Consider the following 15,000-nt stretch of genomic DNA (forward strand, 5'->3'; position numbering starts at 1 on the left):
GGCCGGGCTATCGGCTAGAGAAAACCCCACTCAAGCCCTTTGGCCCGAAGGGCACCCGGCAGCAAGGAAAGGCGGCTAGGTTTGAGATGTTTTGGCTTCTTTTTTGGGTTCCTACTCGTGCTTCGAGTAGTCCTGTCTATCCACCTCTCCAAACACAATATCTTGAGTACCGGTGATGGTGACCACGTCTGCTGGCATGTGATTTTTGGACATAGAATCGGGTCCTTGTGAATAAGCAAAGCCAGGTGCTCTTATTTTACGACGATAAGGACGATTGGTTCCATTACTGACTGGGAACGCACCAGATTCTCCTTTAGGTGCTTCAGCTGCGGTATGGGTAGAAGAAGCTGGTACAGAAGACCCCTCTGTATAAGGTTTGGAATGGTGAATTGAAGTAGGGTGGACATCTGATTCGGACCGTAGTTATTCAGGCCTAGTTCCTGGGGCAAGAAGCAAGCTTCTGCTCTTCCTTAGAATCATATTTCTCTCTCCGAACCTTACGCGATAGTTTCCCATCATGAGGCTCTCTATCTCTAGATTAAGCCATTACCCGTTGGACGAGAAGCTAATTCGTTCAGAACTCAGTTGACCATGGTGCCAGTCCTGATGATACTTAGCACGTAACAGCGGGATTTGTTTTCGGTTTTCAGCTATCCCCAATTCACTCTTTGCTAGTTTTCATTCTGGCTCCTATGCCCCTGACTGAACGTAATTGATGCATCTCCGGATCTGCGCAGGGCGCACTTTACCTAGACCGGAACGCGGGAGTTTGCTAACCCGGTTCATCAAGTGGGTTAAAACACTGGGAGTGCCTACCTTTGACAGTTTCTTAAGGTTGCCCTTTCTATCTATATACCTTGTCTCAGGGGAGCATTTCACCATTGCCGGAAATCGTGTACAGGCTACTCTTTTCGAAACGCAGTCCAAGATAACCTCATAAGGTATGCTGTCGAAACATCTCACATCTCGAAATGTCCGCTTCGATCACCCCGCTTTGATATTGTTGTTTGAACCTTTTTAATTTTAATGTCGTGTGGGGGCGCCGTCTACTTGGTTGGCAGCGCAGATGAGGAAGCAAGAACAATAGAACCAATAATCCTTTCTCTGCTTGCTTTTCCGAAAGCTTCTCGAACACGGAGCGGGAATAGAACGCGAAGCGGCGTTTTCTGCCCTGCCGGGCTGCTGCCTGCTGCAGCAGCCTCCGAGCCTCCCACGCTGTTGGTTTTGCCGGGGTCTGGGTCTGCTGAAACCGTGGGCATTTCGTGGTCTGATAATGTGGGTTCAGAGATATGTTCGGGCACCGCCTTCATGGCTCCAAACCACCTCGTCCCGGTAGATGGGAAAACTACCAATCTCTAGTATTTTTTCCTCTATCTCGTCTTCGTCAATTTCCATTCCTCGAGCCGGCGTGAAATTGGTATTTGCCTGCCTGAATAGATAATGCAGTGTTATGAATCCATTGCGTGTCCATGCCGTCCAGTGTTTCTGAGTCAGATCCGGGCAATTGCCCTTCGAGGGGATAAAGCACTTATCAGCTAAGCTTTCCCCGGGCCTTCGGCCTGCCTTTCCTCTTCCCAAATGTCGGCCCGGTAGAAGGGAGACCTCAAATAGCTTCGTAACCAGCGATCAGAGCCTCAGGCTTGGAAATAATCCCGAGAATTCCACATATTCTTTTCCGTCGCTGGAGCGTTTTTCCAGTTCATGGCCCAACAGGGGAAGTGTCAGTGGTTGATCTTCTATGGTCGTAATGCTAATCCTCTCTTCTGTGCTACCAAGCTACCTGATTCTCGATCGGGCGGGAAAAGGCGCGAAGAGAAAGAAAACGCAAAGCGTTTTCTCGGGTTCCCTGTTGCTTCTAAAGGCTGTCCTCCCTCGGCTGGAGGTTTTTTTAGCCGCCTACGTAGAGGACTCCGTATCCCTACATCGGATTTCTCCTTGGGGGGGTCCCGTGGTTCCGTATTATTGCCGTCGCGTTTTCCGGTTTCTCTCAGTGTTTCGACTTCCTGCTAGTTGAGTGGATAAGATGGCTGCGCTTTAGCTCCCTCCAAACCGGGACGGGAGTGTCCGGCAAGCCCGTTCTGATCTTGGACGCAGTACATCGGAATCCTAATGCACTACTACGAACGCTACCGCGAACCGCCTGCGATAGGGCACCCCCCTGTGCCAACTTTGGCGTGTCAGCTTAGTCATCCTCGTCAAGCCACCTACTGTCTAGCTCTCGGACACTTCTTTCTGTTTGAAGGTAGACGCTACGCCTCGCGCTTCCTGCTCTACCCCAAGGCGCGTAGCGCTTTCAAGAGGAAACCCCGGGCCCCTAACGGGGTCCCTCCTGAGGCTCCCCCCAACCAGGGGGGGGGAAGGGCCGGAGGCCGGTTTCATGCCGTTGGGCGTGAACCCGGAGCGCTCCGGCGCTCTCGCGCACTCCGAAGGTTATCCCTTTAATGATGGGGGAGCGCTTCAGCCGGAATGGGGCGATAGCCTTCAAAGTACTGGGGTGGCAAAGCCCCCCGGGAGGGGGGCGAGATCGAAGGGAGAGGGCCCCGCCAAGCATAGCGCTTCCCCGCCAGCGCCGTTGAAAACTAGCGTTTTCCCTGTAAGGAGAAGCGCTATGCGCCCCGCCTACAGCGAGCGGGAAAGCCCGGCGGGAAAGCGCGCTCCGAAGGAGCGCTGAAGCGCTTCCCCCGCCCCGCTGAGCCCTATCGGGCAATTCCCCGGCCGGGGCCTCCAGCCCCGGGACCAGGAGAAATTGTCCACTCCCTCCTTCGCCGAGTGAGTGGTGGGGGGAGTCAAGCCCCCCTCTGGGACCTACTAACCCGCTCCGCCCGTAACCCCTTCTCGGGTCCAAACTCTTGTGCCAAGGGGGGGCTTGGAAGAAATCGTCCCACAGGGCCCCCTGGCCTCCCCCCTACAGAGAGGGGCTGGCCCTGGGGGGGCGGGGGGGAGGGCAATTTCCGGGAACCCGGCCTTTCATTCGTCAAGTTAGAGAGCCGTGTGATGGGTGACTATCCAGCCCGGTTCGGAGAGCACTTGTGTAGCCTGCACCAGTTACAGGAGGGGGATGGAACACAGGAAATACGGGCCGTTTGCACAAAATCCGCCGCGCCGCCGAAGGCCTTTCTTGTGCTTCGCCCTCGTCAAGCCAATAGAGCGGGGCTCCGCCCGCCCTCCCCTCACTAGGCGCAGGTGGACTCTTGACTCTATCTCACAGGCCGCGGGGCGATACAAAAAATGAAGGGAGAGAGGAGATTACTAGGAAAAAACAGCGAGAAGGCCTCCGAAAACTCCCGCCGCCCTTTGACAACCGCACCTATTACGCCTCTGGTCGTGTAGTACTTCCCTCATATGAAGAACCAAATTCATTCTGACCCTACTACGGTTAACATAACTGATGACAATCTTTTGTTTCTCTCTTCCCCCCTGTTTTCCTTTTCCTATGGTAGGGATGTCGCCTGACGTTCTGATAGAATGAGGAATGCCCGGGGTAGATTCACGGAAAAGAAACTGTGTCTGTATATAGGGAATGCCTTACGTGAGAAAGCTAGAAATCTGTGCTGTCGGTACTACTATAACAAGGATGCCTAATGCGAATGTACAAAACCCAAAAAGAAGGATCTGTGCAGTGGTTACTCCCCCTCAAGAGGAGATGCCTGCTGACGCTTGTACATAGCGAATGCCTGATTTAGGGGAACCAGGAAAGTACGCAGTCATTGTTGCCGGAGAAAGATTAAACCTTGGTGGCCTGAAATGCAATCTTTTTCGTCTAGTGAAACAAGCACTAATATCCCGATTAAGCCAGTAAGAGCTGATTTTTCCCATTAAAGTGCTTCTTCAATAGCTTAGGAAATACCTTGGGGACTGGGAAGAAGAAAATCATTTGTACAAATTCGTACATCCATATTCTAACAGATTGAAAATTGCGAATACGTGAAAGGAATCTGTATTTGTCGTCCGGGTTGATCGAATGGTGCAGAAATAGCTTAAACTGAATATGTGAAATATGGTTCAACATCCTTACATGTATTTTCTGATTACATTGATTATGCGAGAGCAGAAACATCCACTCGTTATGGAATCCCGGGTGTCAAAGTGTGGATTCCATATTCCAAACATATTTCGAAGAAAAAAAGGGGACTCAATTCGGATGCTATATCCAAAACGTACAAAGTTTCGGAAATATCGAAAGGGCAGATGTAAAGGTTGCAGAACGGACGGTACATGACTTAGTTTCGGAAGATATGGCACCAAAAGTTGTTCAGCGGGTCGTGTTTTATATCAAACCATTGAAGCAGCGCGTCGTGCTACAAGCAGACATTTCTAGAGAAATGGTTGAATATGGGTAAGAATTTTCGCGGATATTCCTATTACCCGTAAACCTACGGAAGTGAGAACGGGAAAGGGAAAAGGAAATCCTACAGGTTGGATGGCTCGTGTGGTGACGGGATAAATCCCATTCGAAATGGATGGTGTGGGTTTGTCAAATGCTTGAGAAGCTGCGACATTAGCAGCGCATAGACCACGTGTGTCAACCAAGTCTGTTCAGTGGTCGTAGTTGCAACGTAAGGAGAAGAACCGCCCGCAGGAACACTTCGCGAAGCGGAGAAAGTGGGCGCCCAGGACGGACCATGAGGTCTGCCATCTCGGTGAGAACGCGAAGGATGCTTTTTTAGGCCGGGAGGTGCCGGCACGGGTTGCGTAGATCTCCTCCCATCTATCCCGGAATAATATGGACAGATTGGCTTGGACGAACAAAGGCTGGGGGTGATTCCTCCCGGAAGTGCTTGGCTTTTGCCGTAAGCCACCGCAAATGCTACGCCGGTCCTAGCTTTCTCTAGAAAAAGGAAGTGTCTTCAGAAGCTAGCGGGTTCTGGCGAGGAATTATATAACTACTAGCAAGCCCGATAAGAGAACAACGAAATTTTTAGTGTCAGATATGGAGACAATTCTAATAAACGAAATGCACGTACCCTATGCCATAGGTTACACCTCAGCTGGCGAAAGAGGGAGTTCCCTATTGGAATTAGATAAACCAGTGACATACTGCACTGAATGTCTCTACTACGAAGGAGAATTTAAGGAAAGGAGTTCCTCATTGCCGAGTTCACCGCCGATCCAGGAATCGGCGAAATCATCTAAAGGGTGAAATACCACCCCAAGGAAACCCGAAGGGTACTTTTGGGAAAAGGAACTTCTTCCGTAGCTCGAATGCTTGAATTCTCTGAAACCTTACCTCTAAGCATGAATGTTATCTCCTGGATAGGCGGAATAACGGCTCTACTGGGAGCGACGATAGCTCTTGCCCAGAAGGATCTCAATAAAGGTCTAGCTTATTCTACTGTGTCTCAGTTGGGATACATGATGCTGGCCCTAGGTATTGGTGCTTATCAACCCTCGTCGTTTCACCTCATTACACATGCTCATCCCAAAGCTTTGCTATTTCCCGGATCCGGTTCGGTGATTCATTCGATGGAAAGGGTTGTCGGATATTCCCCCAATAGAAGTCAAAATATGTCTCCCACGGGCGGAAATATATGCCAATTACTGGAATCACTTCTCCTTCAGGTACTCTCTCTCTCCGTGGTATACCACCTCCAGCTCGTTTCCGGTCCAAAGATGAGATTATTGCAAAGAGTTGGCTACGTTCCTCCCCCCTCGGATGTATAGCCTCATTCACAGCGGCTCGCGGACCTCGTTTAGAGAGTCAATAATGCGCTTTAGTATAATATAAAAGGTGTTACTGTCTTCTTCCCTGGGGAAGAAGTGGTGTTCCCCGTAACACTCTCTATGTGTCCCCATGCCTTAAATCGAACATCTTCCAAAATGTTATAGTAACAGGCATATGCCTTACTCTTCTGCTCCCTCTCAATTTCAGCTAGTGTTCCTAAATCATAGAGAGTCCCTTGTTGCAAATAAAGTAATGTCTCGAGAAGCAGCTCATGCTTATCATGATCCGCTTCCGCCAGGTTGGGGCATTTGTGGAAGATTTCCTGGATAAAACCGAGGTCCTCTAGAAAATACTTATCTCGCCCTTCATATTTCTTTATAAGGGAATTTCCATTCACCGACTCCAAAAGCTTGTTCGGTTTTTTCCTTCTCTCCCTCTTTTCCATATGCGTGGGAGTTAAGGGCGAGAACGCGAAGCGTTTTCCCGGCTTCGCCCCGGCTGTGGGGGAGCCTTCGGCCTTCCCGGAAATGAAACCCTGCAATTATTTGTTGGCTAAAGTGAGCGAAGTGCTTCGAGCGAGCGAGAAGCACGAAGCGGTGTCCAGTAGCCCTGTTGGGAAGGTGAATGCAAGGAAGGGAGGGAACCCGGGTACTCTCCCTCTCGCTTTCTCCCGACAATACAATGAAGTCCGGAACGGAAGGAATACTCCGCCTGGGAAACACTACCGTTCCGGGAATACTACCCGGAACGCTGGCGGGAATACGGCTGGAAGGAATACATACTCCCTATACTCCCAGCAAAATACTACCGTCCCGGGAATACTACCGGCCTTCCTTGACCGTGTATTTATTACGTGGAGTGTATTCCCCTGGAAGTTGAGAGTAGTATTCCTATTCCTTCCCTTCCCTCACCCCGGCTGGCTTCCCAGTGCGAGTAGCAATACCCCCAGTTGCGGCATGGTATCAATGCGAATACCAATATGCAGTGTTGCAGTATGGTATCAATGGCAGACCGAAGGTCAAATATAATAGCGTTGAGTGAGATCCCCAAGGCAAGGATCGCACTCATAAGCGAAAGGGACCGAAGGTAACGTCCCGGCAACCACCGAGAAAAAGCATTCCGAGGCCTCCTTCCGGCCGCCTTACCTATAGCTGGCACTGCTGGCATTGCTACTGGCACTTACCTTTAGGCTTGCGGCCCAGAGTAGCTTGCCTCTGACTTCGCTCAAAAGGCCCAGCGTACGTACTGCTACTAGGGAAATGTTAGCATGTACTGCGACTAGGGAAATGTTAGCTTGTACTGCGACTAGGGAAATGTTAGAATGTTAGCTTGTACTACTACTAGGTAAACGTTAGGTGGTAGCCTTTTTATAAACCCTTCGCTTATGAGTGTGATCCACTTTTCTAAAATCCCACTCAACGCTGACCTCGACACCCTTTATTTGGAATTCGCGTTTAGAACGAACTGCACGGAAACGCTCTGGCAGAAGTATCAATCAGAATCTGAGCATGGCTCGGACTCCAGACAGGTGTAGAGTTAGTGCCAGGAGGAAGAGTAATGTGCAGGATATGATTCAGCAGCTTCTTCTGATCGAGCTCCTCAATCCGATGCAGCAGCTGTTGGGGTTCCCCGGGGGTGCATTTGGAGCTTCTCGAGCATCTTGCTGTCTGCAGATAGGAGGCTGATGCTCATGCTTGGGAGGCTCACAAAGAAGTTACTTTTTCATTCGAAATCAAAGCCAAGCGTTTCCACACGGCAGCTCATTCGACATTTTTCTGATAGAAGTTGGTTGGTCGACCGGGGGTTTCCGGCCATCCATCTTAGGCGAATATTGGCATCTGCCTTCCAAGCAGTTCGGGTTCGAGTCCCGTTATCTGCAAAACAACCCCTGGATAAGGGGGTAATGTAGGCTTCTGCCTCCTGAGCCTTTAGGTTTAGGCCCCGGGAGGAGGTAGCTTTTAATACGATGACATGTTGGAGCGCTGTGCACCCCTGTGCGAACAAACAGTGCAGGCTGTGTTATGCCAACAGATAAAGCTACAGTTAAAAGCGCTGAACGCTTTTCAAGAGCATTCCCGCCTACGTTTGCAAGACAACATAGTCAGTTGTTTTCGCTTCTCAGTCGGTGATGAATTTCGCTCTTCTTGGCAGAAACATCAGTCAACACTAATCCAACCAAGCATGGTCTCCTTACTCTTTTATCGTTTTTAATTTGCACCTTCACCGGAGATCTACTTACCTTTCAAACAAGGAAAAGGCCTTCTCTCAAAGTTAATGGAAACTCCTTTTGATTTTGATAAAGTGTTTGAGGGTGGTACGTTAGGCCCTCTCTCCTCTTCTTGCCTTCTCTCCCCTTCTGGCCTTCTCTCTGGTAAATTCTCGTTAGCCTTAGATCTTTGCACATCTGGCCTTCTCTCTGGTTCGTTAGCCTTAGATCTTTGCACATCTGGCCTTCTCTCCGGTTCTGACGATCCAGATCCTTGCATATCTTCATTAGGACCTTTATCTGGTACATTAGGGCCTTTATCTGGTACATTAGCAGGCAGAGAAGATGTCACAAGTCTGCTATTGTTTTTCGAGCTTGCGGTTTTGGATGGAAGTGAGAAACCACATATTAAGCATGTAAAGTCAGAGCCTGAAGTGGCCACTAATTCGTGCCCCTTACTATGAAGGGAAGTTTTATTCTCTACAAGGTTGCATGGGGGGGAAGGGGTCGGACCTTCCCCCAGTGTTGGTTCGTACTGAAAAGTTTTTACGGAATGAACTGGGTGAATAAAGCGCTGAAGCCGAATGTATATCTGTAGTGATCGATGTATATACAGAAATAGATAGAAATATATATATACAACGGAAAGGTGAGGGGCTACGCGGAGGAAAAGCATCCACGTAGCTCTGAATTATAGGATCAAATTACAGAGTGAGCCCATCGTCCCCGCAGTGCAACTACTTCTCGCCCCGCCTCATGGGACTCTGTTATTCAATTCGATTGGCAAGGATGGGTATCTGTTGTATGGATGAGGAATTGGATGCTGCTCCATTCGGCGATGTTTATTCCTCCGCTTCGTTCGAGCTAAGCCCTCCATGACCTGCTGGGCTGTAGGACCAATCCAAACTTTCCGACGTTGATGAGTGAAGACAATCAAGATTCTGGAATTTCGCTACGTGTTGTCTAGTAATTGAAAATGAATAACTCCACGATGGTATTCAAACACGACGTCTTTTGGGGGGTCGGCATCCATTATGTGGCATTGGGGTTACATCGCGAGTTTTGGTAGTAATAGGACCTCCCTCTTTTGAACCTTTCGGCGGAAATCCCTTTCTTACAAGACCAATTCCTTTTATTCTCACTTCAACCGACTTAATTTCGGGTTAAGTGGCAGCTTACGCGACATGTTCTGCAGTTGCTTGAGCCGCATACTTGTTCGAGCGACGAGAACCCTTAAACCCTTTTAAACAACCTGAGGAGGACCCTGTTTTTTCATCTCCCTTACAATTCGTTACGGTAGTGGAGGTATTACTAAAAGTTGGTTAAGTATGGGCAATACCGTGGTGCTTCCTTGGCTTTTAGTGGTGTTTCTCCCATTTTCGTTGGCGGCGCGGTTACTGTTGCTAGTGCTTAGAAGGCTGCTTTTGCATAATTGTATTCTTCATCCTTATCTCTTCGGTTTCGTTTCTCTTCCGGCGCCTCGCTTTCTCTCATTCTTGCGAATGAAAAAGCGTCGTTGCGAATTATTATTCCCGATTGAAACTTTTCCCAATTTGCGACAAGTTTTAGCATTAGTGTGAGTTCGTTAACCGCGTAATGGCAATCCTGCTTTATGGCGGAATCCGCGATAACGGCTAATACTGATTAATCATTTGATATACCGCTAAATTTCTCTCTTCAATTCCGAATCAACTAGGAATTTCTTTCAACGTACTATTGTGCTAATCCGGTCAATCTAATACCAAGTCGAATTATTAACCTTAATGTTATCACCGAGACCCGACTAATCACAAACCCAAATGGCTTTTTTAGGTCCAATTCCAAAGATTCGGGTTGAGGCAAGTCTGACTTATTTATTGGAAACTAATCTGGTTCCTGGAATATATGACATGATTTGCTTTTTCTTTCCCTGCTTTCTACGTAGAATTTCGTTTCAATATTTTGTACCTCTTCCTTTATAAACTTCAGGGGGTTTACAACTTCTGACGCTAACAGCAAATTAAATAACTTTTCAGGGATCCATTCCGGTACGACAAGTGATATTATGCTTCGAGCGAAAAACACAAACCGGAGGCGTAACTCAAAGTCAAATCTCATGGCTGAACCCTGATTTTGAATCCAAAATAGAGCCTTGTGGGTTAGTACTGACTTTGTATCCAATTGTTTCCGAAGAACAAACGGATTAGGCTTCCGTAGACTTGACTTGATTTCGTTGTTCTCGAGGTTTTTCGTGTAGAAGCAAACTCTTTTACGACCAACTTTCAAGCAAGAAATTCCTAGAAAGAAAGGCAGCGCAGTCCACTAGAGAAAGTTGACTATTCGATGGGGGGCTCTTTATTCCAATCAGGTATGGCCTCAACCAACTCCCCTGCTGCAGAAACCAACTCCTCCGCTTCCACAGGAAACGTCGCGTGGAGGTAGTCGATGTCACGAAGAAATTCTGGAGAAGCGGAAAAGGCTTCAGAATCATGCACGGAAAGGTGGGCAGCCTGACCAAATTCTGTGAATTTGAACGGGATACAATCCCCACAAAGGTAATCTCCACTCTTCCCTTTGACCACGGGATAAATTCTACATTCCGGACATAGATCTTGGCCGTTCCCGGGTTTCCGACCTCTGCCGCTGCCACGTGGATATCTGTTCCGTTTCCGCAAGTAGGGGGTTTGGGTGGTTTTCGAGGGGGCCTCTAGGTTTGCCCGCGGAGGCCCCTAGGCAACCCCTGTAGCAGAAATAGAAGCAGCAGGGTTCTGTGGCTGAAGGCCACGCATGACGGAAATGCCAGGAAAGAGGAAAAAAGGGTCCAGCGGCAATGGAAATGAATAAAAGACAGAAAGTGTTCCTAGGCCCTATATAAAACATAGATGAGAAATGCTTCGAATTTCGAGGGCAAAAATGCTTTAGCAAGGTACTCGTGTTGGCTTTGCTAACACGAGGTCTGTTCTCGATATTTATGGCAGTTTAAGGAAGCGGGATGCCATATTCGACGGGAATGGGTTGTGGGTGGATACGGTGCCCAAGAAGATAGTCGACAGTGAAGTGAAGCTCCGGTCTACTGCTCAGACGCATTCAAGCGAAGCACCATCCAAACCAGTGGCGAACCCCCAGCCTACGCCTGGGAACCCGTCTTCGAAGAGGAAGAAGGAGAAAAGGGAACCCGATAACGAGAGGTCTACAGATCAAACGCTCGCGGGAACCAGCGGCTCGTACTATGACGCGAACAGAAAAGAGCTGGATCGGCCAGAACCATCATGAACCGGCATGAACCGGATCAAATGCCCCGGGAAGGGAACCAGCCTCGGTGCACATGAAGGACAATGGGACGGATGATTCGGACGATTGGCTTCGAGGTTATAACGTGAACTGGGAACCGGATAAAACGCTTCCGGCTCGGTTCCCCAGCGCACCTTCAAATGATTCGGACGATGGGCTTCAAACGAAGGACGATGGGCAAGCTCCTTCCACACCTGATTCGGATGATTCTGATTGGCTTCACAAGAACCGGCAGAGAGTGCTCAACGATGTTCTCGGGAAAGCAAACCAACAAGTGCAGGCTCAGCAAGTGTTGAAGAGATCGGGGGGGACCTTCCAGAAGATACTGCGTTGTCGGCTCCGGGAACCGTTGAACCCGCTTCATCTGCTGATTCTGATGCGTGGAAAATCGAAGCTATCAGGAATAGAGCCAAAGTCCAGATGATGAAGGATAGTGTTGAGCGATACAAAATGGAAAGGCGGAAGAAGGAGGCCCAGGACCGAAGTGAATGGAGAGAGAAGATGGAAGCTGAATTATTTGGTGAGTCGAGCAGCAGGCTACAGCCGGGAAGACCCACATTTCCGCCATCTCTCACAATTCAAGGTCTACGGCTCCCGAAGCTACCTGTTCGAAGAGACAACAAGCTTGCCCGACCGGAGGAACCGAAAAGAATGAAGAGTGGAAAGGCTAGAGAGCCACCAAGAAGGCACTTGCAGTTCCGGTAGTTTTTGTTTCGACCCGTCTGTTCTGTTCTGTTGAACTAGGCACCTTTAGCTTCCCACTTGAGTGAATGCTTAAGGACTAGCACTTCACTTCACGGGAAGGGAAGGGAAGGGAAGGGCTTTCCCGGATTTCAGAATCAGCATCAATGATGAAAATATTATCGTATAATAATAATCAATGCATTGCATTGATTTTCGCCTGGACGATGGGGCGATCGATCCGAAGAGCCAAAGCTTTCACGCCAGTGAAGCGGTAGGATTCGTGGCAGCAGAATGCCTGGCCTCCCTGGCTCTCGTGGATGGCTGCGGGGACCGGCAGCCATCCAAGGCTACAGGGTACGGAGTCGAGGGTTCTGGCCGTGACGCGGCGACTTCGCTTAAGGATGGGAAACCATCCGACCAACAAGAACCTTGTCTTCACTTTTGCCCTGGATAAGTACCCTGCTTCCCTTTTTCCCCGGGTTCTACTGTAACCCAAAGACGGGTAGATCCCGAAGGGAAGCCCCGGTTCCACTGGAATTTCCAGGAATATGCTGGTTTAATTCAGTTGATTTTTACTTTGGAATCCGGAATCAAATTGAATAAAGCCCGTAAAAATTCTTCAATCTGCGGAAAGTATCCTAGGAGGTGCATTGAGCGTTTCGCTTACTCAACGCTCAATGCACCGGAGGTAACATCAATATTTCCCGCTCAACCTCCAGCCGTGTAGTTTCAGCAGAACCCGAAGGGGTACCTCAGCAGAACCCGAAGGGGTACCTCAGCGTCCGTGTGCCAATAAAAAAAGCACAAAACAATAAAGCCCGAAGGCGGGGAGTTTCTCCCTTCCCTTTGGCGGTTCCACATTTCTGCTAGTTGAGGGGATCAAGATTCTTCCATACTTAAGCGGACTCGAACCGCTGGCATCCGCCACAGGGTAAGCTACCGTCTCTCAGGCCTACCTGAATGATTCTACCACGGAGGCCGGCGATAGACAATGACTCCCCTCCGAACACGGCCTACAACTCTCATTGTACCGTGCTCTCCGAAAAACCTTTCGATAGGACAGTTCGATAGGATGGGGTAAGTCCTATCCGCCCCGTCCTTCCTTCCGTCCTACAGTTCGTTCCCGTCCTGCAGTTCGGTAGGAAAGCAGTAAAAAAGCAAACGAAGATTATCGATCCATGCTTACGTAAAGAAGCAAACGAAGATTATCGCCTTTCGGCACGGGTTTCGCGCGTTCGCCTTGGCTTTGGCAAAAGGCCATGGTTCGCCGGTACGGCCCTGTGTAGCCATTTTTCCCCGGGAACGAGCCGACCAACTCGATTGGCTTTTTTTCAGCCGTTTCCTCCAGCTCGGCCCCAAGGATTCCTTCTATATATCAAATTGCCACTGGGAAGTTTCAAATAAGCAAATTGTTGAAAAAAAGCAGCTTTGTGAAAAGTTCAGATAAGCAAAAAAATGTAACTGATGGAATTCGGGCGGGAGAGTGCTTGCATCTTTCCCTTCGTCCGAATTTTATTGGCCCGCCCCTCGGCAAGCAAACCCGAAGCAAGGGTGGGGTGGGCTTGAAAGAGAAGAAAAAGAAGTTGTTCAAGCGGAGGGAGCTGGAAGGGCGGGGCAGAGACATATGTTTCTTGAGGTAAAAATGCAGGTAAATAACCAGGTATCCACGAGGCTCAACAAGTTCGGGGAACGCACCCGTGGTAATTGGTAAAGTGATTGATCCCGACTTCGGAATTGCTGGTAGCCAACCTCCTGGTCGACTACGCTACGGACGGCTACATAGGTGCGCTCAACTCAGGCATGCACACAAAATCGAAGAGACCAGGTCACTAGAGCTGCGCTACGCGGCGGGCCTGGTCACCTCTGACCAGACAAAACTGGGCACACTCCTGCCACCCCGGAGCCTACCCGAAAGCTTAGCAGTAGAACCGAGGCTACCGGCAAGCCAGTACTTTAGGTTAGCCGATTGTGGATGGTAGGGGGTGATGAGGCAGTTTCCTAACCTTTTCTAGTCTAGTCACCGGAATTTGGTCAGTTTTTGCAAACAGCGCGCTCCCCACCGTGAAACAAGCTAGTTTCGAACATCCAATCCCGGAAACCCAGTCCCGGGGCTGCTAGGTTTGAACCACTGACTCCATGCAAGCATGAAGAGATCTTTACCTCGCTGCTTATGTTCTATCGGGTTGACGGGTACCAGTCAATTCAAGTTATTACATACGCAATTTCCCGTATCTCTCCTTTCTCCCTTGAGGGCTCGGCTTCACTAGGCACATCGTCCGACCCATTCGCTTCCTGGGCTTGTTCTTAGGGCCCGGGGGAACTTGGTGGGGGAAAAGGCGTAGCATTTTCTTGTGGTAGAACCTGGTTCCCAGCGGGCGGTTGGACCCGGAATAGAAACAGATTTGTAAATAAAGTTGACCACTGCCCCTTCTTCATTTACGGCCTTTCAATCGGTACTTCATTCATGGCCTTCCAAGCAAGCCTTACAATTGATACGTGATAGCATTGCGGGACCTTACACAGAGAATTTCGCATATAGAGCGTTGAGTTCCCGGGCCTGAGGTCGGGTGCTCAGATTTCGTTTGAATATTCGTATATAGATTGGCCAGAAGTTCAAAGAAGCGCTACGTGCAGCAGATTCGGACCCACCACCCCCACGGGGCCCCTCCTCGGGGGACCCTCTACTCAGAGACAGAGCTTTAGCGACATCGACATAGAAACAAGAATGAATACGAGATCGAGGGAGCTGAGATCCTTGCTTTTCTCAATCCTGAGATGTTGGCTCTTCTTGATCCAATCCGAGATAGCCGGAGTTACTCGTTTCGCCAACCATTCACTGAATCTAACCCATCGAGCGATAGTGAATCAATGACTGGAGGCTTCGTGGCCCTTTCTCAAGCAAGGAATTGACTTTCCAAATTTCAGAATCAGCATCAATAATTCTTTGATTATCGTATAATAATAATCAATCAGAGTTCTTTCGATTTTCCCTTTTTGCTTGCTGCTTTGGGGTGAGCCGAGGCTCGGATGTTATTCTTGACGAATACACTCGGTGAGGACAGAAAATCGAGAAATCAACCCGCCTGTCCTTGCAGATCCTATGGGCAGGCGAAAGCCTAGTGCAGACCTAGAAAGAAAGCCACATCGTTATGTTGTTATCGGGCGGCCCGAGAGTAAT

This window comes from Dipteris shenzhenensis, unplaced genomic scaffold, assembly GCF_047967505.1.
Source record: "Dipteris shenzhenensis isolate YYH24624 ecotype China unplaced genomic scaffold, Dip_SZ_1.0 scaf0061, whole genome shotgun sequence".
Lineage (NCBI taxonomy): Eukaryota > Viridiplantae > Streptophyta > Polypodiopsida > Gleicheniales > Dipteridaceae > Dipteris > Dipteris shenzhenensis.